Source organism: Oncorhynchus mykiss, chromosome 7 (assembly GCF_057628025.1).
Source record: "Oncorhynchus mykiss isolate SJ-2025 chromosome 7, ASM5762802v1, whole genome shotgun sequence".
Taxonomy (NCBI): Eukaryota; Metazoa; Chordata; class Actinopteri; order Salmoniformes; family Salmonidae; genus Oncorhynchus; species Oncorhynchus mykiss.
The window spans coordinates 20195415-20220815 of record NC_143028.1 but is presented as its reverse complement, the minus strand read 5'-3'; the positions used below and the strand labels follow the sequence as shown (position 1 = coordinate 20220815).

The window sequence follows — 25401 nt, the reverse complement described above, 5'->3', positions numbered from 1 at the left end:
TACATTCAACCAAATGCCAGATGGCCAATCCGTCCCCCCACACACACACACGACTGTCAAAGCTATCAAAGCTGAAGCGCTGCAGGCATAGAGTTAGAAGAGAGGAGCAATTTTTGCCCATCTCTAACACACCTGATTCAAATAATCATGGTCTTCTCTATAGACCAAATCAAATGTATTTATACAGCCCTTCTTACATCAGCTGCTATCTCAAAGTGCTGTACAGAAACCCAGCCTAAAACCCCAAACAGCAAGCAATGCAGGTGTAGAAGCACGGTGGCTAGGAAAAACTCCCTAGAAAGGCCAAAACCTAAGGAGAAACCTTGAGAGGAACCAGGCTATGAGGAGTGGCCAGTCCTCTTCTGGCTGTGCCGGGTGGAGATTATAACAGAACATGGCCAATATGTTCAAATGTTCATAAATGACCAGCATGGTCAAATAATAATCACAGTGGTTGTCGAGGGTGCAGCAAGTCAGCACCTCAGGAGTAAATGTCAGTTGGCTTTTCATAGTCGATCATTAAGAGTATCTCTACCGCTCCTGCTGTCTCTACAGAGTTGAAAACAGCAGGTCTGGGACAGGTAGCACGTCCGGTGAACAGTTCAGGGTTCCATAGCCGCAGGCAGAACAGTTGAAACTGGAGCAGCAGCACGGCCAGGTGTACTGGGGACAGCAAGGAGTCATCCTGCCAGGTAGTCCTGAGGCATGGTCCTAGGGCTCAGGTCCTCCGAGAGAGAGAAAGAAAAAGAGAAAGAGAGAGCATACTTAAATTCACACAGGACACCGGGAGAAGTACTCCAGATATAACAAACTGACCCTAGCCCCCCAACATATAAACTACTGCAGCTTAAATACTGGAAGCTGAGACATGAGGGGTCAGGAGACACTGTGGCCCCATCTGACGATACCCCCGGACAGGGCCAAACAGGCAGGATATAACCCCACCCACTTTGCCAAAGCACAGCCCCCACACCACTAGAGGGATATCTTCAACCACCAACTTACCATCCTGAGACAAGGCTGAGTACAGCCCACAAAGATCTCCGCCACGGCACAACCCAAGGGGGGCGCCAACCCAGACAGGAAGATCACATCAGTGACTCAACCCACTCAAGTGACGCACCCCTCCTAGGGACGGCATGAAAGAGCACCAGTAAGCCAGTGACTCGGCCCCTGTAATAGGGTTAGAGGCAGAGAATCCCAGTGGAAAGAGGGGAACCGGCCAGGCAGAAACAGCAAGGACAGTTCGTTGCTCCAGAGCCTTTCCGTTCACCTTCACACTCCTGGGCCAGACTACACTCAATCATATGACCCACATTCAGTAAAGACTTAAAGGTTGAAACCGAGTCTGCGTCTCTCACATGGGTAGGCAGACCATTCCATAAAAATGGAGCTCTATAGGAGAAAGCCCTGCCTCCAGCTGTTTGCTTAGAAATTCTAGGGACAATTGGGAGGCCTGCGTCTTGTGACCGTAGCGTACGTGTAGGTATGTACGGCAGGACCAAATCAGAGAGATAGTTAGGAGCAAGCCCATGTAATGCTTTGTAGGATAGCAGTGAAACCTTAAAACCAGTCCCTGGTGAGCTACAGTTCTGTAGGTTTTCACTCCAACCCTAATCTAGCACACCTGATTCTAATAATTAGACGGTTATTAAGCTGAATCAGGACAAAAACCTACAGCGGGGTAGCACTCAAGGAACAGACTTGGAGAGCCCTGCTCTTGACCCCTCAAACGCAACTATGGACCATGAAGCCAGTTTTCATAACTCCCCTCTAATCAGGGACTGATTTAGACCAGAGACACCAAGTGGGTGCAATTAATTATCAGGGCAAACCGATAACCAGCAGGCTCCGGACCTTGTAGGGAAAGAGTTGAATACCCCTGGTCTAGACCATAGCTGTGTTAGAATACTCATACTAACTGCACTATTTGTGATGTAAATTGAGTATGTAGTATGCTTATTGGTCATAGTATGGATATAGTTAATATGCCAAACGTTCCCAGATGTCGTACTACATTTGGCAAAATACGAAGTATACAATAAGTGGACACTATTTCTGTTCTTTTGGGGCCCATTATGCGATTCTTCAGAAATGGGCGTGACTTCACATCATTTTCAGATTTGAATAAAATTGTGGAAAATATGCAGCCGAAGTCCATTGACAGCAGATACAAATTCATTGCTTTAACTAATTATGACATGTTAAGAAAATGTTGTGCAATATGATAAAGTAATGGCTTTTCAAATAAGTTATGCTATGTTGTCTGACAATTTGTTAGCTTCGCTAGCCTTACGAACAGCATATCATATCATTACTGCAGTTGCTTGTATGTACCAGTATGTTAGCTAGCTACAGTCCAGTTGTACAACTGACTAGGTTTCCCCCTTTCCACTAACGTTAGTTGGCTACTAATACATTGAATTTGCCAGTATATTAACTATATACTAACTAACTACCCAACGTTTATTGACTTGATAATTCATATCATTCTTAGCTTAGCTAAGTGGTTTTGTCATTTTGAGTTCTCAATGGACATTGTTAATTAATGAAGTCGTAGGATGTCAAGCTAGTAATTTTTTGGCTATGCTAACTAGCTAGCAAGAAGTTGCATAGCAACAGCATCAACTTCCGGTACACAGCTGAAGAGAGAGTACACTTATCTGAAAGGATACTGTTTGTTTACAGTATACTAACATTAACTTATAGTATGTAGTATATACTCATTAAGTATGTAGTATACAGTATGATAGTACAGCTCACGTCTTAACTTCTGCTTTTCATAGCCTTCTTTGACAGCATGGATGGTTCCAATCAGAACAGCTAGTAGAATGTTCCGTTTTGTGAAAAAATACATTTAACAAACCCCTAGCCATAGATCTGCTTTTGCCCAGGTATCTTATGCCTCGATGTTGCAATACTGGGGACCCCATGATGTTGATCCTAATATCCACTCATCACTTTCTCTGAAGCACTGGGGGCCTTACATGTCAGAGAGGAGAGAGCAGTGGTAAAGGTCACCGATGGGTCAAAACAGCACAGATCGAAAATGCTGATCGAGTCAAAACCAGAGCCAACTGGTGCTTGCCCATCACTGTCAGGCTGTGTTTAGAGAGGCAGCCCAATTCTGACATTTTTTTCCAATAATTGATCTTTTGACCAATTGTGTTTTCACATCAGATATTTTTCAGATCTGATTTGTCAAAAGACCAATAAGTAAAAACAATCTGAAATGGGCTGCCAATCTAAATGCTGCCTGACACCCAGATTCAAGTATTCAGCTAATCAAATGTTTCTCTCTGGCCTAGAGCCAGGGAGAAGGAATAAAAAATGTAATGATGTCATGGCAATTTTGTCCACTAGGTGTCATAATTCGTTTAGATGTTGATAATTATATTTGTAATATACATTTAAACACACTTTCACAAACGATTTATCAAGCACTTATATTTTATATTTATTATCACATTATAAGTCCTTTGTACACCATTGCCATTGGTTCCTCACTTTATTAGGCTACCACTTTCAGATATAGCCTAATGAGGTAAAGGTCAAAGGTTATACTAAACTTGCAGTATCCTACAACAGGGGATGGCACCGAAAGATATGGTAGCTCTGCTTCTAGCTCCTAAGCAACTTTGCAGCATTTTTTTTTTTTGTGTGTGTTATTTCTTACATTATTATCCCAGACATTTATTTGGGTTATTACATATAGCTGGAAATAACTTTTTGTGACCAATAAAATGTGATTTGAACTGTGCAACGGTCTGGGGTTGGTAGAATAGGAACACCAACAAATGGTAAATAATTTGTGTGGAATTCATGTAAGAGATTAGAAAGAATTTGCAAAAAAGTTTATTTTAATTCTAACTTGACAGGATAATGTATGAGGTTTGACAAACATGAATCAGTCCATATGAATTTGCATAACAATCCCATGAATTTGTACATGGAATTGGGTCCTTCAACAGTCTGGTTAAGATGGGTCGAGAACTGCACCCCGCAATTCAGGGCGTTCCTGCCCCTCTTTATACAGTACTTTTACATTTTTAAGCTATGATTCAAGTACATAGGCAGGAGGCGAATGGGAACTCCAATACAGTAGATGGCGGTAATGCACCATAACGTCGAATGCCAAACGCTGATACCCCCAACAGAAGAAGAGGTGAGGCAGATAACCGTAGCTGTTAGTTTAGGGATCGAAACTTTGATGGGGGCACAAAAATGTTTGCCATAAAGTGGAGACAAATGCAGTTTAATGATACCTGAGTGAGTCTGACTAACAAAATCAATGGGAGTATTTCGACCATTATAACACGTTTTGATAGCTGGCTGCAAAACTAACTTAGCAATAATAATTTAAATGTTAGCTGACATAAGAACTGCTGATGCACAACCAAATTTCGAAATTATACCTTGTATTCTACTATTCTAACTCGCAAAAGTAAGTTGAGACCCCGACTGAGTTCCAAAAAAAATGTTTCGGAAGGCCTTCAAAATGGGGGCCGCGGGTGGAGTGTCCTTCGCCCTCGCCTGTCGGGCACTGTTTTCCAGAAGTTCTGTTAATGACGGAGAGGACAGGTGTTCGGCAGGCGAGAGCGAAGGACAAGTGTGTGCTTGCTTAGTCTTAATAAGGAGTCCGGTACACGGGAACACACGGTGTTGCCTCCCAGAGTAGCTAGCGGTAGCGACACCGGTAGACGTATCCTTCGCCCTCGGTTTTCTCGTGTACACAGCAGGTGGGTGTGACGTCGTGTGTTAGCTAACTAGTAAGCAAGCAACTTAGCTAACACACGGTGTCGCCCCAGCCTCCTCCTGTGCTATTAACAGTGTCCTTGGCCCCCGCCTGTCAATTTTCTCCGGTACACAGCAGGCGTTTGGCACAATCACCCCCTTTACAAGCCACGGAGTCGCTCACGCCTGCAGGGGTGACGTGTAGACAGTATCCTTGCCCCCGCCTGTCAGGCATGATTTTGTTGGGTACACAGCAGGCGGGAGAAAGCTAACACACGGTGTCGCACCTAACTAGCCAGTTAGCTGTACGGTTTCCTGCAGTTCTGTTAACGACTGGGAGGGAAGGACACTGTCCAGCTGGAAAAGAGGACTCCGGTACACAGGAGGCGTGGTTGAAAATATTTCCCTTTTGACCCACATTCGAAAGTGCCGCAAGACATACCCAAGCATGGACGGGGGCCTTCATTCAGGAACCAATGGGTACTCGAGGGGGGTGGGGAGGGCGTTAATGCAGAAACCAATGGGATGCTCGAGGGAGGGTGTTCATTAAGGAACCAATGGGATGCTCGAGAGGGGGGAGTGTTCGTGAAGTAACCAATGGGATACTCGAGGGGGGGTGTTCATGAAGGAACCAATGGGATGCTCGAGAGGTGTGTTCCTGCAAACGCAGGAATGCCCACAAGCAGGAACGCCCCGATTTGCGTGCTGCAATTGCATACTAGTACACTAGGTTGGAGAGGCGCTTGTTCACTCCCAGGATAGATGATTCGAGCCTAATTCTGGGCTGGACAGGAAACAGGAGACGCATAGCGTGCCTCACGCAACAATCCTGAGAAAGAGAACGAGGATGGGAGTATGTATGTGTTTGCATGCCGAGCTGTTAGTTAAAAAAAATGAGGACAACGGGCACTACAATTCTCTCAATTGATTCACAGAAGCGTGTTATTTCGACCATTACTGCCTTTGGTTTTCATCATCCATTGGGGTGAACACAAGAGGAGCCGCTGTTAAATCCCAATTTGACTGTAAGTGGATTTTGAAATCAGCTTTTCTCACCTCCAGATGTGATTAGGATGTATTTATTTATTGATAAAACCCAACAATCTACTTAACAAAAAATACCTTAAACGAGTTACGGTGTACCAGCCTAGGTGATCCTTATTGTAGCGTCCCCACGAAGAAAGGGCCGGGAGACAGGGAATGATAGCCTGCTGGGTGTGAATTGTTTGTTGAGGAAGGGTAGTTGGTTGTATAGGACCTAACATTTAAAATATGTCTGTGTTTTTAGATCAACATCTACCTTTTTATAAACCCTATGATGTCAAAGCTAGTGGTCTGTTTGAAAGAGTTCTATGCTTTTGCGGTGTTCTTATGCGGCCATTGAATACTCCTTGGATAAAGGGTGTGTGTGGCTGGCCAGACTAGGGAACACCACAGACTGACCATGACCTATTGAAAAAGATAACTGGACAACTGCTGTTAGGTCATTATACTACTGACTGTTAAAAAAAAACAGGCCGGGATAGCACTGTAGCACTGTTTGTGTGAATTGCTTATATGAATGTCAGTTGATGATGGTCAAGGATGGGTAAAACGCTTTCATGCAAATTTTATGACTTCATCGTCTCTCATCCAAATCGATTTGTGTAACGGAGAATAGCCTACTGCGCAATGTCATTTTCAGCGACACGATAGGCCTATTGCCTCGTTGAACAACGATATTGATGCCAGTGTCCCCACCCAGTTCAGACGGGTCTCGGACTAGACATAATAGTAAACGTAAATCTGGGACACCAAATGTGTATGTATAGCGTGGATACGCGAGGTTGAATTGCATTGAATTCTGTGTCTGGCAGAAATTTGCGTTTGAATCAGGAAAGTTTGCTCTCACGATTTCTACACGCCATAATGTTGAATACAATTATATATTAACATACTTTTACCGGTTCTTGTGTCTGGTCCTTCCGGTGGTAGGAATGTGAGATGATACATCCACAGGAAAGTATAATTGCTTGAACTGTTCAAAGCATTGCTAGTCCATTCGTATTTATATCACCTGAAGCATGCTCAGTAGATACAAATGAATGCACACTTGCTGAGTTCGTGCACGTGCTTACATGGTTCTGCACATGCTTCAGCTGATAGAAATCTGAATGCACTACCATCACTTTGAAAAATTGATGTAATTATATGTTCCCTGTGGATATATTGTCTCCCAATCCTGGACATATAACGCAAACGTCTAGCAACCCACATGTTGTCTGTACAGCTCTCATCATGGACAATTAGCAACTACTTACTTTTGAGCTACTTTGCCACTACTTAGCATGTTAGCTAACCCTAAACCTTTTAGCTAAACCTTTTTAGCTAATACTAAACCTTTTAGCTAACTCCTAAACGTAACCCCTTGAGCTAACATTATCCAGCTACCTAGCAAAAATCTATTTAGTCAATTTTAGCATAAGGCTGTAACATAACAAAATGTAGAAAAAGTCAAGGGGTCTGAATACTTTCCTAAGGCCTGAATGCCAAGCGTCACGTCTGGAGGAAACCTGGCACCATCCCTACGGTGAAGCATGGTGGTGTCAGCACTCAGGACCTCAGACTGGGGTGAAGGTTCACCTTCCAACAGGACAAAGACCCTAAGCACACAGCCAAGTGTGTCCTTCAATCAGACTTGAACCCGATCGAACATCTCTGGAGAGACTTGAAAATAGCTGTGCAGCAACGCTCCCCATCCAACCTGACAGAGCCTGAGAGGATCTACAGACAAGACTGGGAGAAACTCTCCAAATACAGGGGTGCCAAGCTTGTAACGTCAAACCCCAGAACACTCAAGGTTGTAATCGCTGCCAAAAGTGCTTCAACAAAGTACTGAGTAAAGGGTCTGAATACTTATGTAAATGTGATATTTCAGTTTTTTAAACCTGTTTTTGCTTTGTCATTATGGGGTGTTCTGTGTAGATTGATGAGGGAAAAAATCCATTTTTAGCCTAAGGCTGTAACAAAATATGGGAGAAGTCAAGGGGTCTGAATACATTACAAATGCACTATATTTACAGTACTAACATTTTTTTTTTACTGGTACCGAGCTACCTTCAGGCAGGTCTTGTGAGGATTGTGGCCATCAGAACCGACGTGTTTGTGAGTCTCACCTTTTCCAATGAGGGGTCATAAGTGTGTAACCCAAACTGATTGAGGGGGAAAAAAGCTATTTAATCAATTTTAGAATAAGGCTGTAAGATAACAAAATGTGGGAAAAAATCAAGTGGTCTGAATACTTTCCTAAAGCGATGTGTGTACAATACCAGTCAAAAGTTTGGACATACCTACTCATTCAAGGGTTGTTCTTTATTTTACTACTCTACATTTTTAGAATATTTGTGAAGACATCAAAACTATGAAATAACACAGGGAATCATTATTCCACAAAGTAGAAAATAGTACAAATAAATAACCTTGGAGTGAGTAAGTGTGTCAACTTTTGACTGTTAATGCATGTATATGAGTGTTTCTTGGCTAAATAGAGCCTGTGGTTCAAAGACAAACACAGAATTGAGAGTATGACTGGGTTTCTCCGCTCTTAGCTTCAGACAGACATTCACACTGTTAAGTTAATGACCCTTCAATGAACGTAGAGTTCATTGCTCCTCTTTGTAAAGAGGAGCAGAGTGCAAGGCCTCTCACGGGATGCCATATGTACCCAGGTTGCCAATGCCTGCTAAAATATCAGAACAAACATTTGTTGGGTGGGCATTTTTTACTCTGTTTTCCCAGCCCCACTAGAGGTTTCTTATTGATGAGCTCTTTCTTCTTGCGAGGAGGCACAGGCTCTGCTGGAACGCGGTAAGATTGCTAGCGAAATGAGGCCTCTGTGTTGTTGGGAGACAGAGCAGTAACCTTTCTATAGGCAGTGCCAGCAGCATACCACCCTGCATCCCACTGCTGGCTTGCTTCTAAAGCTAAGCAGGGTTTGTCCTGGTCAGTCCCTAGATGGGAGACCAGATGCTGCTGGCAGTGGTGTTGGAGGGCCCGTAGCAGGCACGCTTTCCTCAGGTCTAAAAAAAAAAAAATATCCCAATGCCCCTGGGTAGTGATTGGGGACATTGCCCTGTGTAGGTTGCCGTCTTTTGGATGGGATGTTAAACGGGTGTCCTGACTCTCTGTAGTCACTAAAGATCCCATGGCACTTATAGATCCCATGGCACTTATGTAGGGGTGTTAACCCCGGTGTCCTGGCTAAATTCTCAAGCTGTCCCTCATACCATCACGGTCACCTAATCATCCCCAGCTTACAATTGGCTCATTCGTCCCCCTCCTCTCCCCTGTAACTATTCCCCAGGTCGTTGCTGTAAATGAGAATGCGTTCTCAGTTAACTTACCTGGTAAAATAAAGACCTATCACCAAAGTAAATTTACCAACAGAACATGGGTGTATTCATTAGTGCAGAATGTTTTGCAATGAAAAACAAAAACAATAATTTATTGGACACATTCTGGTAGGTCCCTCTCCATTTGGGCCTGTATGCTTTAGTTTGGTCCTTGGTGAATACACCCCAGTTGTGGGCCAGATGATGATGACAACCAACTATCCAGTAGGTGGTTTCATAGTTTCCTAGTGAACACTGTTTACATTTACAAAGGACAGCAAGTAGCAGGAGTTGTGGTTTCACTTTTGGCATGACAGCGATTTCACTGTCATGCCAAAAGAAAAGAGGGAAAATAATGGAAGGAATTGCATAAGTGAGGTGTTGTGCATATCACAGCAAAGACGTATCCATTCGAAAGTTGAGCCCTACTTCCCGTTCACGTTTGGAGTTCTGAAAGTAGCTCCACCTTGCCTTTCAATAGGCTAGATTGAATTTGTGTAATTATTGCTTATGCCTATCCAGTCCTCACATATCTCAAGTGTCTAGGGCAGTGTTACTCACTGTTCTTTGTAAGGGGGCAACTTTGTCAGAGGGCTGCACATATCTTTAATTTTTTGTACTTTTTCTTCAAATATTACCGATTGAGAGCAATGGAACACACGCAATTGTTTTGATGTACATCACAAATATATATACACACACACACATATAAGACCCATATCTTATTTATTCGTTTTTTTATTTAACCTTTAACTAGGCAAGTCAGTTTGGAACAAATTCTTATTTACAATGGCAGCCTAGGAACAGTGGGTTAACTGCCTTGTTCAGTGGCAGAATGACAGAGTTTTACCTTGTCAGCTCGGGGATTTGATATAGCAACCTTTCGGGTTACTGGCCCAACTCTCTAACCACTAGGCTACCTGCCGCCCCATTACCTTCATTTACTAAGGTTTAGTTCAGTAGCTGGATGAGTGAAAATATGCCTTCTGCTCCTTGACCGAATTAATTCAAAAGGTATAGTCTTTTGCTATCCTTGTGAGGCAATCCAGGTGTGCATTGGCCAGTCTGTTTCTCTGTTTTTTGTTTCACAATGTTCATTGTTGAGTCCCTTCTCCTTCCCTCGCATGTTTGGGGCGCCGTCAGTGAGCCAAGGTGCCAGATTTGATCAGTCAATATTATCAGCAAAAAATTTTTAACAAGGGCTTTCAGAATATCCTCTCGTGTTTGTCCCTGAAGGGGCAGTAAACAAAGAAGTTCCTCTCTGATCGACCTGTTTTGAGGGAAAAGGACCCAAACACATAATTGGGGCAATGTCAGTCACATCAGCGCTTTCGTCAAGCGCAATACCTAAAACACGGCGACGGATATGTCAGTAATCAGTTGCTTGCTGATGTCTTCTATGTGTCTTGTTATGGTTGAGTCTGAGAGTTGCAGTCCCTTAATTTTCTTTAAAATAGCTTCCTTGTTTGTGAAATCGGCATACAATATTTTGGCTATCTCCGTGTCTGTGAAGGCCTTCTTGTTTCTCGCCTTCTTGTTGCCTCTGTCGTTTTCTCTGCAACAGTGCTAGATCTGTCCATTTGTTGTTCTTTGAGCAGTCCTTTGATTTGCACTATTTTGTTGTTCCTGAGGTTGCTTTGTGGCGGATATGTTTTGTCAAAGTGGGCATGGTGTGACTGGAAATTTGCTCGTTTAAAATGATTGACTGCCTTCTGGAAAATAAGACCGTGAGCTAGTCCCATTATGCAGTACAAAAATACTTGTCTGTCCATTTTCTCTGGGAACCTTCTGTGTTCTTCTTGAATCGACCGTATCCTTCTCTTAGCCACCGGAGCTACGTTAGCTAGCTGCGTTTCCCCGCCGCCATCCTCCTGATTTTTATTTTTTCCTGGTTCCCCGGGGGTTGTTCGTTCACAGCTGTCACGTTGTTCTCCAGCTCTTTCCCCCTCATTTTCATTGTCAATAGATTTCCGTTTCTTTTTTTTGGTACACAATAAATCGATCCATGTCTACCAGACTGCAAAATTAACTATGGGTCAGTCGCTGTAAGAACGCAACTGCACAAGCATTTGAGCAAACTTTCTATTTCGGCCTTTCTGTTCAACAGCTGCGCTATACTGCCACCTATCTGCCGTCCAGGGAACAATAGATGTATTCAATGAAATGATTCAGGCCTGCATTAAACACATTGAATTGAAATTGTATCATTGTTATGTGTTATGAATGGAAAATAGGATAGTCACTGTGCGCTGCAAATGAAGGGTACCACTGGTCTAGGGGTAGTGGCTGATTGACTTGAGATGGTGGCTTGATTGTCAGGATCTTCAGCCAGTCTCACCAATAGATGTTGTGTGGTTTTGTTTCTGAAGAATTGAATGAAGGATCGCATTGCAACTTGCAGCGGTGTGGCCACATTTATTTTGAATGGCCAAAGCACTGTGTGTTAGCTGTGTTCTTTGGGGCTGATGTAGCCTGGGTTGTGTTCATTAGTTCAAAACGTTGTGCAACAAATGTAAATGCACTTATTTGAAAAATCCAGGTAGTCCATTCCCGTTTTACTCCATTCCCATTAAATTTAGTACCTACTGAACACAACACAGGCTTTGTGCACGTAAACAGCACAGTCATGGTTTGTTTTCCATTGATTCGAGGGGGGGGGGACCATCTGCCAGGAGGAGCTAGTTAGTGTCCCAAATGGCACCCTATTCCCCATGTAGTGCACTACCTTTGACCAGGACCAATAGTGCTTTGATCAAAAGTAATTAAATATATGGGGAATAGGGTACCATTTGGGATGCCAGCCAGGTGTTATTTTAGTTCCCTCTTCTTTTCTTTTTCTTTTTTTATTTTTAAGGGCAGACGTAAGGGAGTTCAGTGTTCCACTGTTTCCTGAGGCCAGGGAGGGAGAAGAGTGGGAGGTAAAATGAGACTGCATGTCTGAGAGAACTGCAGACCACAACAAAATCCACACAGCTTACAGCATGGTTTTCCAATTCGCTACTTTTGTTTAAAAAAAACATTTTCTTTTCCTTGTCTGCTCCCATATTTATCTCACCCTCTTCCATTTCATGTCCCAGTGAAAGTAGTTTTTAGTGGTATAAAGGTACCACCTGTTTAAACATTTTTTTTTTTTAAATCCCACCTACCCCTTTTCAAATATACAAAAATAATGGAAATCCTCTGTGTACAAGGTGCTATACAGTAGGGACAAGGAAGCCACATATAACTAACTCCCTCTTGCCTTTTCATATCCCCAGTGTTCCAGTGAAAGTAGTGAAGCTGCTGATCAGATGACAAAAGCAGTCCCAGCATGGTTAATGATCCCTAGGGACGGAGGAGGGGAGGGGGTAAAGGCTGTTTCCTTAGGGGTGGAGTGGGGTGTTGCACGTGTAGAAGGCCCAATGCCCTGCCACCCACCACAGGTCCTTGGGCACAAAAGGTAGCCGACGAGCTAAACCACAAAGAGCAGCAATGGCATTGAGATGACGGGTGTAGGTTTAACCAGGATCTGTTACACCCAGAGGGGGTGTAGGGTGGCGGGGGCACTTCAAAGATACTCATAACTTACTGATAAAGAGCTAGAGGGGGGGGGCAGGGAAACCGCTGATGGTGCCTGCTGATAAAGGAGGTATCCCTGCTGCAAGTGCCTTGGGCAGGGTTCTGGGTTTGGGAGAGGGCGTGGTAGGAGCCTGAGAAGGGCAGCTGGCGCCATGGTGCCCGACCGAGTGCCACCCTCATATACCAACCAGGGCCCACCCTGCCATTTCTAGGCGTGAGTTTCCCCTATTATAGTCTGTCCTGGTCCTGTCCTCTGTCTCCATAGGTCCCTTAGTGTTCATAGAGCATTTTCTTGACCTTTGACGACAGCTGCAACTGCCATTTTGGAACAAAGGCAGCCAGCCAGCCAGCCACCTGCCTGCCTGCCCCGGGTCGTCTCCTATGGACCAAGATGGAGAAGGAGATTTTCACTGACCGATTGTTCACAGAAATGTACAAAATCCAAATCTAGATGACTCCGTGAAATGAACAAGAAAGTCAATGTATTTTTTTCATTTGCATAATGTTATTTGATTGATACAGTAAAGTCACATGTGCGTCGTTTGATTTCCTTGCAATAAGAAATGAACAGGGGTTCTTATCTGAGTGTTTTAAATGGATCACGAGCACACATCTGTGGGTCCATGTCTAGATCATGTTTTCAGACTGTTAGATGGCTGGCGTTCAGACTCTGTTCTGTTTGATTGGAACGGGCAGAAAGAGGGCACCCTTGCCTGTGTTGAGGGGAATACATCTGGGTCCTCATTTAACAGGAGATTTCAGGTGATGCTATGCAGGCCTCATAGGAGCGATGAACAAAGTGATGCAAAGTCTAGAAGCAGTTAGAAGCATGAGCACCATGGTGGCAGGTTAAGGCTTCTGCATGCTTCGGTTCAGCTGGTCCAATGTTTTATGAGCTGAAATAAAGGATCCCAGATATTTTCCATATGCACAAAAAGCTTATTTCTCAACTTTTGTGCACAAATTTGTTTACATCCCTGTTAGTGAGCATTTCTCCTTTGCCAAGAAAATCCTGACAGGTGTGGCATATCACGAAACTGATTGTGCTGGGGACAATAAAAGGCCACAAAAATGTGATGTTTTGTCACACAACACAATGTCACAGATGTCTCATGGTTTGAGGGAGCGTGCAATTGGCATTCTGACTGCAGGAATGTCCACCAGAGTGTTTGCCAGATAATTAAATGTTCATTTCTCTACCATAAGCCCCCTTCAACCTCGTTTTAGAGAATTTGTCCAACCGGCCTCACAACTGCAGACCACGTGTAACCAGCCCAGGACCTCAGCATCCGGCTTCTGATGAAATTGTGGGTTTGCACAAACTATGAATTTCTGCAGAAACCGTCTCGGGGAAACTCATCTGTGTGCTCGCCGTCCTCACCAGGGTCTTGACCTGACTGCAGTTCGGCATCGTAACGGACATCAGTGTGCAAAGGCTCACCTTCAATGGCCCCTGGCATGCTGGAGAAGTGTGCTTTCCACAGATTTCAACTGTACTGTGCCGATGGCAGACTGTGTGGGCGAGCAGTTCGCTGATGTCAACGTTGTGAACTGAGTGCTCCGTGGTGGGGTTATGGTATGGGCAGGTATAAGCTATGGACAATGAACACTATTGCATTTTATCGTTGGCAATTGTAATGCACAGAGATACTGTGAAGAGATCCTGAGGCCCGTTGTCGTGCCATTCATCCGCAGCCATCGCCTCGTGTTTCAGCATGATAATGCACTGCCTCGTGTCGCAAGGATCTGTACACAATTCCTGGAAGCTGAAAATGTACCAGTTCTTCCATGGCCTGCATTCTCAGCAGACATGTCACCCATCGAGCATGTTTGGGATGCTCTGGACCGACGTGTACGACAGCGGGTTTCATTTCCCGCCAACATCCAGCAACTTTGCACAGACATTGAAGAGGAGTGGGACAATGTTCCACAGGCCACAATCAGCCTGATCAACTATGAAGGAGACTTTGAGCTGCATGAGGCAAAATGTGGTCACACCAGATACTGACTGGTTTTCTGATCCACACCCCTACTTTCTGTATTTTATTTGTAAGTTATCTGTGATCAACCGATTCATATCTGTATTCCCAGTCATGTGAAATCCATAGATTAGGGCCTAATTTATTTCAAATAACTGATTATGAACTGTAACTCTGAAATCTTTGAAATGATTGCATTTATATTTTTGTTCAGTGTAAGAACACAAACCGGTCATTAATTTAGACGTTTTTGCGGGAGAGATCTTAGTCGCTCAATTTTACGTCTAACTAAGATGTTTGGTGCAGTATTTCTCAACAGAAGAAAATGTGCTTGAAAACGAGTCGTCTCATTGAATGACAACAGAACACTTAGTTGAAGAATCCCTACTGTTGACCAACGACCAACGAGGGGGAGTAGACTTCGGCTCTGAACTTCAGCTTGCCTCAAGCAAAAAATGTGTGTACAACCACCCGAAAAAACCCTTACCCAAGACCAAAATGTCGTCATCATATATGAACAAACTGCTTCGGATAGGAAGCATGCAGACGCCTTTAGCCTGTGTCCTCAAAGCCTCTGTTAGCTACAGGCAGATGCACTCTGCCCGCTCCTGCTGTGGTCCAGTCAGTGTTGGCATTAGTGTCATGTGACAGGATGTTGTGGAAATTTGACCGGAACCATTTAATTATTGGACGAGTTCAGGTTTTCTTTGCAAAACGCTTTGCTACGGTTTGCACTAACGAGTACGATCCAGGTCTGAAGTACAGAATGGCTGCATTCCAAAACTGTAAAGGTCTCTCCTATGGCCCATCTCTTTTACCTCACTGATTCTTCAAGGCACGGTAGCTCAAGAAGCAATGAAGCTGAGTAATGAAGTCCGAGTAAGCATTATGGCTGCTTTCCCACCATAGCATAGGCCTAATAACCTAAAGGTTGCGCTCTTCCGTATTGCTTTCACCTAACCAGTACGGGGAACGAATGACAAAGTTCTATTTTTAGCCTAGCCAGTGTTCTATTGATTTCCATTGGCAGTTATGTGAAATGGCGTGGATGTAGTTTTTGATGGCCTTAGATTGTGCTCTGCCTGGAACCACTGATTTGGTCCATTGGGTCTAGTTGAAGTGTTCGAGCCCAGCCTGTGCTGGATTCTCCCATCTGGTTGTGTCCCAAATGAGCTCTATGGGGCCGGTGAAAAAGTAATGCACTATGTAGGGAATAGGGTGCCATTTGGGATGCAGAATGTCCTGTTTCCCTCCAGTGAAAAGTTCTGTTCTGAGTGACCTCACATGACCTCTGTGATGTTTTCTTCGTTGCCACGGAAACGGGCTGTCTCCCATCAACCAGGTGGGATTGACATCATTATCCTTCCCATCCTGTGTGCTCGTTGCTCTCCCCTCCCAAAGTTCAGCTGGTTCTCATGGAACACTGACAGCAGCACTGACGTGCGTCTTTATGTGTGGGGTGGTAGAGAGAAGCCAAGATTTGACGTGAGAAGGAGAGGGAGACGAGGAGAAAGAACATGCACAGGGTGTGTGTGACTGTGTTGTGTTGATATGGAGTGGTAGAGAGAAGCCAGGTTTTGACGTGAGAGGGAGACGAGGAGAAAGAACATGCACAGGGTGTGTGTGTTGTGTTGATATGGAGTGGTAGAGAGAAGCCAGGATTTGACATGAGAAGGAGAGGGAGACGAGGAGAAACAACATGCACAGGGTGTGTGTGTTGTGTTGATATGGAGTGGTAGAGAGAAGCCAGGTTTTGCGTTTGACTGTGTGCGCGGACTCTGTGAACTCTCGTATCAGGTCATTGGCGGTGCAGATTAAGCTAGCTCTTCCACTCACCCCTCTGCGGAAGTCCTCCGCTATTTTCCTACCCATAGCTGTGTTTGCTCTGTTCCCCCTGAGTGTTCTCTCGGTCACATTCCTTTTAAATCCTCAGGGAACTGTTTTTGTACTGTGGACACATGCATTTTTGTCGACGTGTGTTTGTGTTTCAAGGAAAAATGAGCGCGCAATTGTCTTTCTTTGGGACCCTTTGCTCTATTCTATTGGTGTTTCGCGTGTGTGATTATGCGGAGTATGTATGGGCGACTCTCTCTCTTACCATAGCACCTAGACATTAGCAATATGGGTGATATCCAGTGAAGGTACACTTTAACAAAACGTTTTGCAACGGAAATTGAACAGAATGGAAATTTCCGTTAAATTTTTTTTCACCAGATTCACAGCAGCAGCTCCACACTACTTGCCTTAGAACCAGAACTCATACTGGTTGTAAGGGTGTGGATGGTATGTGGGTGGTTAGTGATCATTTTATTGGATTACTCAGTCTTACTCATTGTTGGGAAGAATGATGGTCCAAATCGGATGTTAGGTACTCGTATTTATTTTTGGATTAAATGAATCCTATACGTTTTTAAAATGGGCACTTTTTTGGGGTGCAATCAATCAGCTTAATTTCTCCGATCAAATTATATTTAAACAAAATAATGTTTCAGGAATGATCTCATCCGTTTCCAACTACAGAAACGAGTTCAGAATCTTAGATGGTGGGTGACAAAATCCTCTCGTCTGTTCAAAGATTTAGTTTTGTCCACTGATTCTCTTATAGTATAGCCTGTATATTATGAGCTGAGACTGGGCTCGGACAGTATAGAATAGAAAACCTGCATTATCCATTAAAGATATACAACTTGCCTTCACGTTCTTTGCTTTCCAGGCCCAGGCAAATATGACCTATTTTAAAAGATGCATTACACACATTACTCTCTTCACATCTGTTGTAGAAAAGCTTTCATTTCCCAGATATTGCAAAGGTGCATACGGATGGGAGTGGTTTTTATTTTATTAGGATCCCTGTTTATTAGGTTCCCCGTTATTAGGATCCCCGTTTCTTAGGATCCCCGACAGCTAGTCCAGCTGGGGTCCGACACGTAAACGAAAACGACATAACAGACAAAAGACTTCACAATTGACATGCATTTCAAATCATGAACATGTGTTGTGCGTTTGCATCTGTCAGTTACACATACATGTCAGTAAATACACACCACAAGTGGATCACGTGGGGTAGAGGCCTTGTGCCGTGAGGTGTTGCTTTATTTGTCAAAAAACAAAAAAAAAACAGGTTTGCTGTGCTACTTGCGCTATATGAGAAGGATGGGAGTTCCATGGAATCATGGCTCTGTATAATACTGTAAGTTTCCTTGGATTTTTTCTGGACCTGTGAGACGAGTAAAAAAGGGAGAAAATGCGGCTTTGTCCCAATATTCCACCCCTTCAGCCATAGTGTGCACTTGCACACTCCCCGTCATTGGGTTGGTGTAAGCATTGGCCGGAGGGAGTTTCCACCGTTTGTTAAATCCATGACGGGAAGTGTACTAGTGCACAGTTTAGGAGAAGGGTTGTCGAATCGGGATGTAGCCAGCATCTCCCTGTCACACTGCCCATTTTACAGCGAGCCAAGGGCGGCGGGTCGACGCACATCATCGAGCCCCTAGTGAGGTTATTGGCTAACCTTTCCTCAACCTTCAGCTGCCAAGCTGCCAACACAATCGTTACAAGACTGAAGGCAGTGGTTGGGGAAACTGGGTCATTTCCAGTAGGGCGCACCGTCGCAAAACGTTTTAAAGCATTTTGAAAAGGAGAAGGAAAATGAGCGTTTCCTAGTGGACATGTCCAAATGGTTCCTCCCTGTTTCAATCTGTTTTCTTCAGTTTGGTGCCTAATGAAAATGACCCTAGTGATCGGATGGAGAGCAGAGCGAAAGAAATGAATGAAAGAGACGACTGTGCTGCTCTTAGTGTCAATGATGTCATCCGGAAATGCGTGCTTGGAAACACTGAGCTCATTCTCGTCATTTTTCCTCTTCGTTTGACCAGTTTCCCACAGTCAACATCTGGAACACTTGGCTGTGTAGCAGTTTCACTTTGTAATGCTTTGCTGCTTTAACACCTGTGTTCATTAGGGGAACTCTGTGCAAATAGCTTTTCAACCTGAAAACGAGGGTTTCTTATTGAACAAGTCTTGTTTTCTCACATTTATGGCCGTGGAATACTACTGTAGTCCTAACTTCAGACGGAGTTGTACTGGCCAACGTCTGTTGTGTTAAATGTTATGCAGCCGTGTGCTGTTCCCTTGCAGAAAACATGTCCCCGGGGCTTTGAATCTAGGTGGACCAGGCCAATAATATAATTGGAGAAGTTTGCAACTGCTTTGGCTAGCCTACTGTAGATATCTCACTTCAACTTATGCACCTGTCTACCCCCCCACCCCATAAAATAGATGGTGACTCGTATCAAACTGACACCTGCAGCTTTAGTCACTCATACTGGAGGCACGTGTGAGTGTTTTACCACTCTCACGCAGTCCGCCCGCGTTAGTTTCTATGACCTATTGGCATGTTTGCGTATGAACACCAGCTCATGTTAAGTGTGTGTATGTGAGTTTCTCTCCGACTCCTAACTCCCTGACTGACCCACTGGGCTAATCTTCTTGGCTGGGGCCCGGTTTGTTGTGTCGTGAACCTGATTACACACTGCCGTGCCAAATGTAGTAGAGCGGCCTGGTTCCAGATCAGCTGCCGAGCTTGGCATCCCTATTGGTTATATGAGCCATCAGAGGGCTACTCGCATGTCCAGGGTCAGCCAACACGAACCTGTTGCAACAAAAGTGAAGTTTACAGCGAGGGAGAGGGTCAAGGCCCATATTCATGAATCTTCTAAGTAGGGGTGCTGACCTTGGATCAGTTTAGCCTTTTCTGTCATAATGAATGGTGGACGGGGAGGGCTTGACGCTTGCACTTCTAGTCTGAGGGGTCTTTCACACAATTGTTTTGGTGCAGGTCTTCTGAACTCTGGTGCGTTTACCCCCTCAGTGTGAACACTATCCGCACTCGGGAGTGAACTAAACAACTCGTGTGGTTTGATCATAAAGGGTGGTCTCAAAACTGACTTAAGATCAGCGTAACTTCACCCTACTCTTATGGCCATGCATTGCTCTGGTTGCACAATGGACCTGGTCATGATGACTCATGCTCTATGGTCACTTGTGATTTGCTCTTCTGAAAGACTTCGCCTACTCGTCCTCTTAAGCCTCGTTCACATTACCTGTTACCTTTACAGAACATGTGTTTATATCTAGCAACTTCGCACAGCCATTGAAGAGGAGTGGGACAACATTCCACTGGCCGCAATCAACAGCCTGATCAACTCTATGTGAATGAGATGTCGCGCTGCATGAGGCAAATAGTGGTCACACCAGATACAACCTGGTTTTCGGATCCACGCCCCTACTTTAAAAAAAAAGGTTATCTGACCAACAGATCTGTATTCCTAGTCATGTGAAATCCATAGATTAGGGCCAAATGAATGTATTTAAATGGTCTGATTTCCTTATATGAACTGTAACTAGGGCTGTTGCGCTGACCATATTACCGCCAAACCGGAGGTCACGAGTCATAAAGGCAGTCAAATACCACATGACGGTAATTAGGATTCTCCAAGCTCTGATGCTGCTGGTCATTAGTAGCCTACCAAAGTTGCTAATTGCCTGGTACTTATCACTCTTGTCCATCTAATCACTCTGACATCAATGGAAATGTGATCGAAAAAATTGAATCAAACACTTCATGTGAGCCCATGAGCTCATGTTGAGCAACATTTCAATAGGCTAGGCAATTGTGGGAGAAAACAGAGTGATGGCTTCTACTAAATAGAGGAGGATCACATCAGCTTTCTATAGGCTAGGCCTACTATTTATTTCTCAACTTTCCTAACATTAAGCACATTGCTTGTCTTTACAATAGGAGTATAGCCTTCCTGGCTGGCATGAAGATAAACTACGGGAAAAGCATCCTTCATCCGCTATTTAAGTGCACAGATGTATTTTTTTTTCCGCTGCCCCATTTTTGAGACGGGTGCATGATAATGGTCCGTTCTAAATCAAAACAATTTCACACACATTATTTAGTATATGTAAAGACAAGATTATATCAAAAATATTCTGATGTGTGAAAATATATATATATATATATATATATATATATATTTTTTTTTTTGTGTGACTTTTTCTAATCACCTCATGTAACCAGGCCATAGGCCTGTATATTGTAATAAGGTTAGTATCACAACTAAAGTGGCCAAAAAAACCCATTATATTTTAAAATGAAGCACATGAATCCGCTTTACAAGGGGTATGGAGCCTAATGGGCATATATATAAGCAGTGCGTGAGTTTCAGTCGTGGGGAAGATAATTTGCATCATACAAATGCACCTTATAGAAGCATTAGATGCTTAATCACATTTGCAGACACTTTTGATAACGGACACGGGCAGTTGCATCCCCAATGCGTCTGTCTAAAACCTGTCGCCTGTAAGAGAGACTTCAACATGTGATGGAGAGGGCAAAGCACTCGGGTAGAAGGGCACAACAAAGAAGCATTGGTTATTTTTTTTTTTTTTAGAGTGGATTACGGTCACAAAGGGGATCCCGCCCGGAAATTAGAGGCATTATCAAGTGCTTGTCAAATAGTGAATGAGAGACTAGAAGTGTGTACAGCCTGCGCAAAAAACTATGCAGAGCTCATGCCTTTCATGCAACCTTTTTTAAAATCAGCATTAGTCGCATCATGCAAAACATATAGGCCAACATTTGTATCGCAACTAAAGTTACATAAATAGCTCTAAATTAAGCACATAGGAGTACTTGTTTCTTGAACTGCTCAACACAGAATAGCCACATGTGTGCACTCCCTCAAATCATTTGGAGAAAATATCCTTTCTATTTTATTCAGCTATGTTCAATTGTATTCTTCATAGTATAAAATAATGCCATGGAATTCTAACCAAATCTGGTCTGCTAAAGGAACTAGTGTAGCCCACAGCCATTTGGCATAGCCACATCAAGACCTAACATAAGGACCACTCCGAGTATGCTACTCTGTTCTTCTGAAATAGAATACATTTTCTTCATATCATGTTTCTTTAGACCTGTCTAAAATAAATAATGGATATATTCTGAAGGTGTAAGCTATATTACATGGAGTTAATAGCCTTTTTAAAATGTAGATGTTCCAAAGGCCTGCATCAGTGTGGGCTGTGTGTGGAAGCCAGACGCTAAATGTGTTTATGTTAATTAGGGTCAATTACAATGAGACCGACAGTTATTTGCCTGATGGCGAAATTTCATGACTGCCAGCGTCTTGACTAACTCAGTAAAATCTTTGCAATTGTCGCATGTTGCGTTTTTATTGTGCCGGCGTATTTATCCTGTCTTGATTGAAAAGGTCACATTTTGCGATCTTCCAAGATATAAATGTGATCTCTGACGAGAGACGGGCTCTCCTCCAGCTTGCGTTAAGCGGTACAGTTGTCCGTTCACAATCCGGGGCAAGACTCTGTAATGAAATACGCCACGATGTAAACGGAGCATTAGTTAGAGAATGCATGAGGCAGTGTGACGGATGTCCTAACTACTGTGTATGCAATGTGATCTGTGTGGCTGAGGTCACCGGTTTGGATGTGTCACACTCATGCTCACATGCACACGCACTACCAAATGTTTTTGCCTCAAATCAAAGTTTATTTGTCATGTTTGCCGAACACAACAGGTGTAGGTAGACCTTACAGTGAAATGCTTACTTACAGGCTCTGACCAATAGTGCGAAAAAGGTGTTAGGTGAACAATAGGTAAGTAAAGAAGTAAAAACAACAGTAAAAAGACAGGCTATATACAGTAGCGACGCTATAAAAGTAGCGAGGCTACCGGTTAGTCAGGCTGATTGAGGTAGTATGTACACGTAGCAATGATTAAAGTGACTATGCATATATGATGAACAGAGAGTAGCAGTAGCGTAAAAGAGGGGTTGGCGGGTGGTGGGACACAATGCAGATAGCCCGGTTAGCCAATGTGCGGGAGCACTGGTTGGTTGGGCCAATTAGGTAGTATGTACATGAATGTATAGTTAGTGACTATGCATATATGATGAACAGAGAGTAGCAGCAGTGTAAAAATAGGGGTTGGGGAGGGGGCACACAATGCAAATAGTCCAGGGAGGCCATTTGATGGCCCGTTCAGGAGTCTTATGGCTTGGGGGTGCGTTAGTTGTGGATAATGTCCATTACTGTACACAGTCTGTTTTTATCTCTGTTTCCTCACTGTAGCAATACTCGTTTTTATTATCCTCTGACATCACCTCTGCCAAGTGCCCTCTTTCCCACTTCCTGCTCAGACAGGAAATGTGGGATTAGGCCAGAGCAGGAAGTATGGGTGGGAGAAGGACACCTGTATCCTAGGGAGATTTGAATATACAGTACAGGAAGCAGTGTTTCCTCTACGTTTTGTTGTTTTTTTTCTGCAGAGCGCAGAAGCCTACACCAACACTCGTCTCAATAGAAACCAACAGAGACAAAAGGTGCAGCCTTATTGGCTGTAGGGGATCATTACTGGTAGTGTGATATCTTTTTCAGTCGTTTTTAAACCCTCTCCCAAATTAGAGGACTTGATTCTCTAACCTTGGCTTTGGCCCTTGAAATGCAACTCCTGCACTTAGAATCCACCCAGTGTAAGAGATTGACAGTGAAGGTCCTGCTGTTGTGGATCCTGGGAGAAATGTCCACCCCCCCCCCCCCTCCTATGCACACATCCTCCCTCTCTCGCACCTGGGGTAATGATGTCACACTTGTTTACTTCCTGTGTGCTGAGAGAGAAGTGGCGCCCACTTTGGGCATCACTGCTGCTACCTCAGCACATACAGCTGTTCAAACCCACATGTCACCTCCATTACAATGTCTGTGTTGACTGACAGGCATAATTGCTGGGCAGATATCATGCAGGGAAGGCTTGATCACTCACTGTAAGTCAAGCTGAGTGGTAATATTAGAAACAGATGGTGTGTGTGTCAGTCAGACACACACACACACACACACACACACCATGAAAGAACTCCCCGTGTTTTGAGTAGAGCCACATACTTTGTGTGGACAGTCTGTCTGCATAGTTCTACAAAGGGACAGCTGTGGCCAACTGGGATAACGAAGGCTGGAGTGTGTGTGTGTGTACTCGGAGGCAAACAAACACCAACTGTGTGGCCATGTTCACCACACAACGAGTCAGCATTTTTCACACCAGAGATATAGAGATATATAGTACCAGTGAAAAGTTTGGACAAACCTACGAATTCAAGGGTGTTTCTTTATTACTATTTCCTACATTGTAGAATAATAGTGAAGACATCAAACTTATGAAATAACACATATGGAATCATGTAGTAACCAAAAAAAGTGTTAAACAAATCAAAATATATTTGAGATTCTTCAAAGTAGCCACCCTTTGCCTTGACAGCTTTGCACACTCTTGGCATTCTCTCAACCAGCTTCACCTGGAATGCTTTTCCAACAGTCTTGAAGGAGTTCCCACATAGGCTGAGTACTTGTTGTCTGCTTTTCCTTCACTCTGCGGTCCAACTCATCCCAAACCATTTCAATTGGGTTGAGGTCGGGATATTGTGGAAGCCAGGTCATCTGATGCAGCACTTCATCACTCTCCTTCTTGGTCAAATAGCCCTTACACAGCCGGGAGGTATGTTGAGTCATTGTCCTGTTGAAATACAAATGGCAGTCCCACTAAGCGCGAACCAGATGGGATGGCGTATCTCTGCAGAATGCTGTGGTAGCTATGCTGGTTAAGTGTGCCTTGAATTCTAAATATATCAGACTGTGTCACCAGCAAAGCACCATCACATCTCCACGCTTCACGGTGGGAACCACACATGCAGAGATCATCCGTTCACCTACTCTGCGTTTCACAAAGACACGGCGGTTGGAACCAAAAATCGCAAATTTGGACTCATCAGCATTTATTTAGGCTGCAATCTGAGGTGCAGTTACCTCTAATGAACTTATCTTCTGCAGCAGAGGTACCTCTGGGTCTTCCTTTCCTGTGGCGGTCCTCATGAGAGCCACTGTCATCATAGCGCTTGATGGGTATTGCGACTGCACTTGAAGAAACTTTAGAAGTTCTTGACATTTTCCACATCTACCTACCTTCATGTCTTGAAGTAATGGACTGTCATTTCTGTTTTGGTTATTTGCCATAATATGGACTTGGTCTTCTACCAAATAGGGCTATCTTCTGTATACCACCCCTACCTTGTCACAACACAACTGATTGGCTAAAACGCATTAGGAAGGAAATTCCACAAATTAACTTTCAACAAGGCACACCTGTTAATAGAAATGCATTCCATGTGACTACCTCATTAAAGCTGGTTGAGAGAATGCCAAGCGTGTGCAAAAATTGTCATGAAGGCAAAGAGTGGCTACAAATATATTTTGATTCACTATTATACTGGAATGTAGAGAATAGTAAAAAGAAACGTTGAATGAGTAGGTGTGTCCCAACTTTTCACTGGTACGGTTTATATTTTTTGGGGCACTTCACTTTACAGATAGAGGAAGACTGTGGGGAAAGATTGTGTCAAAGGGCAGAAGGCTAAATTCAAACCTATCCCAACACTGTAGACGTGTGCCAGAGGTTGACCAGCCGGGGCCACGAGTCAGCATTTTTTTTTTTTTACATGAGCCTAATCTGATTTGAATCATGTGAATCATGTTTAACATAAGACTCAGCGTTCTTTCTGGACATGATACATACTTGGTTGTGATTTGTCTGAATCGGCATACGGGACTAGCCTGGTGATTTGGTGAATCGTAACGCGAGTCGGGATTTTGATTTAGCTTTGGTCTGTGACTTGACCTGTGGAAGT

At 43.8% G+C, this 25401-nt stretch overlaps 1 protein-coding gene across 4 annotated transcripts in view; it reads left to right on the top strand.

Annotated features, from left to right (window-relative positions):
- Window positions 1–5429: 5429 nt before the first annotated feature.
- Window positions 5430–25401, top strand: part of LOC110527565 (uncharacterized) — a 75938-nt gene continuing 55966 nt past the window's right edge. For all 4 annotated transcript variants that reach the window (XM_036983055.2, XM_036983054.2, XM_036983053.2 and 1 more), the window contains exon 1: window positions 5430–5759. The gene's annotated coding sequence lies outside the window, so the exon portion shown is untranslated. The remainder of the gene's footprint in view (window positions 5760–25401) is intronic.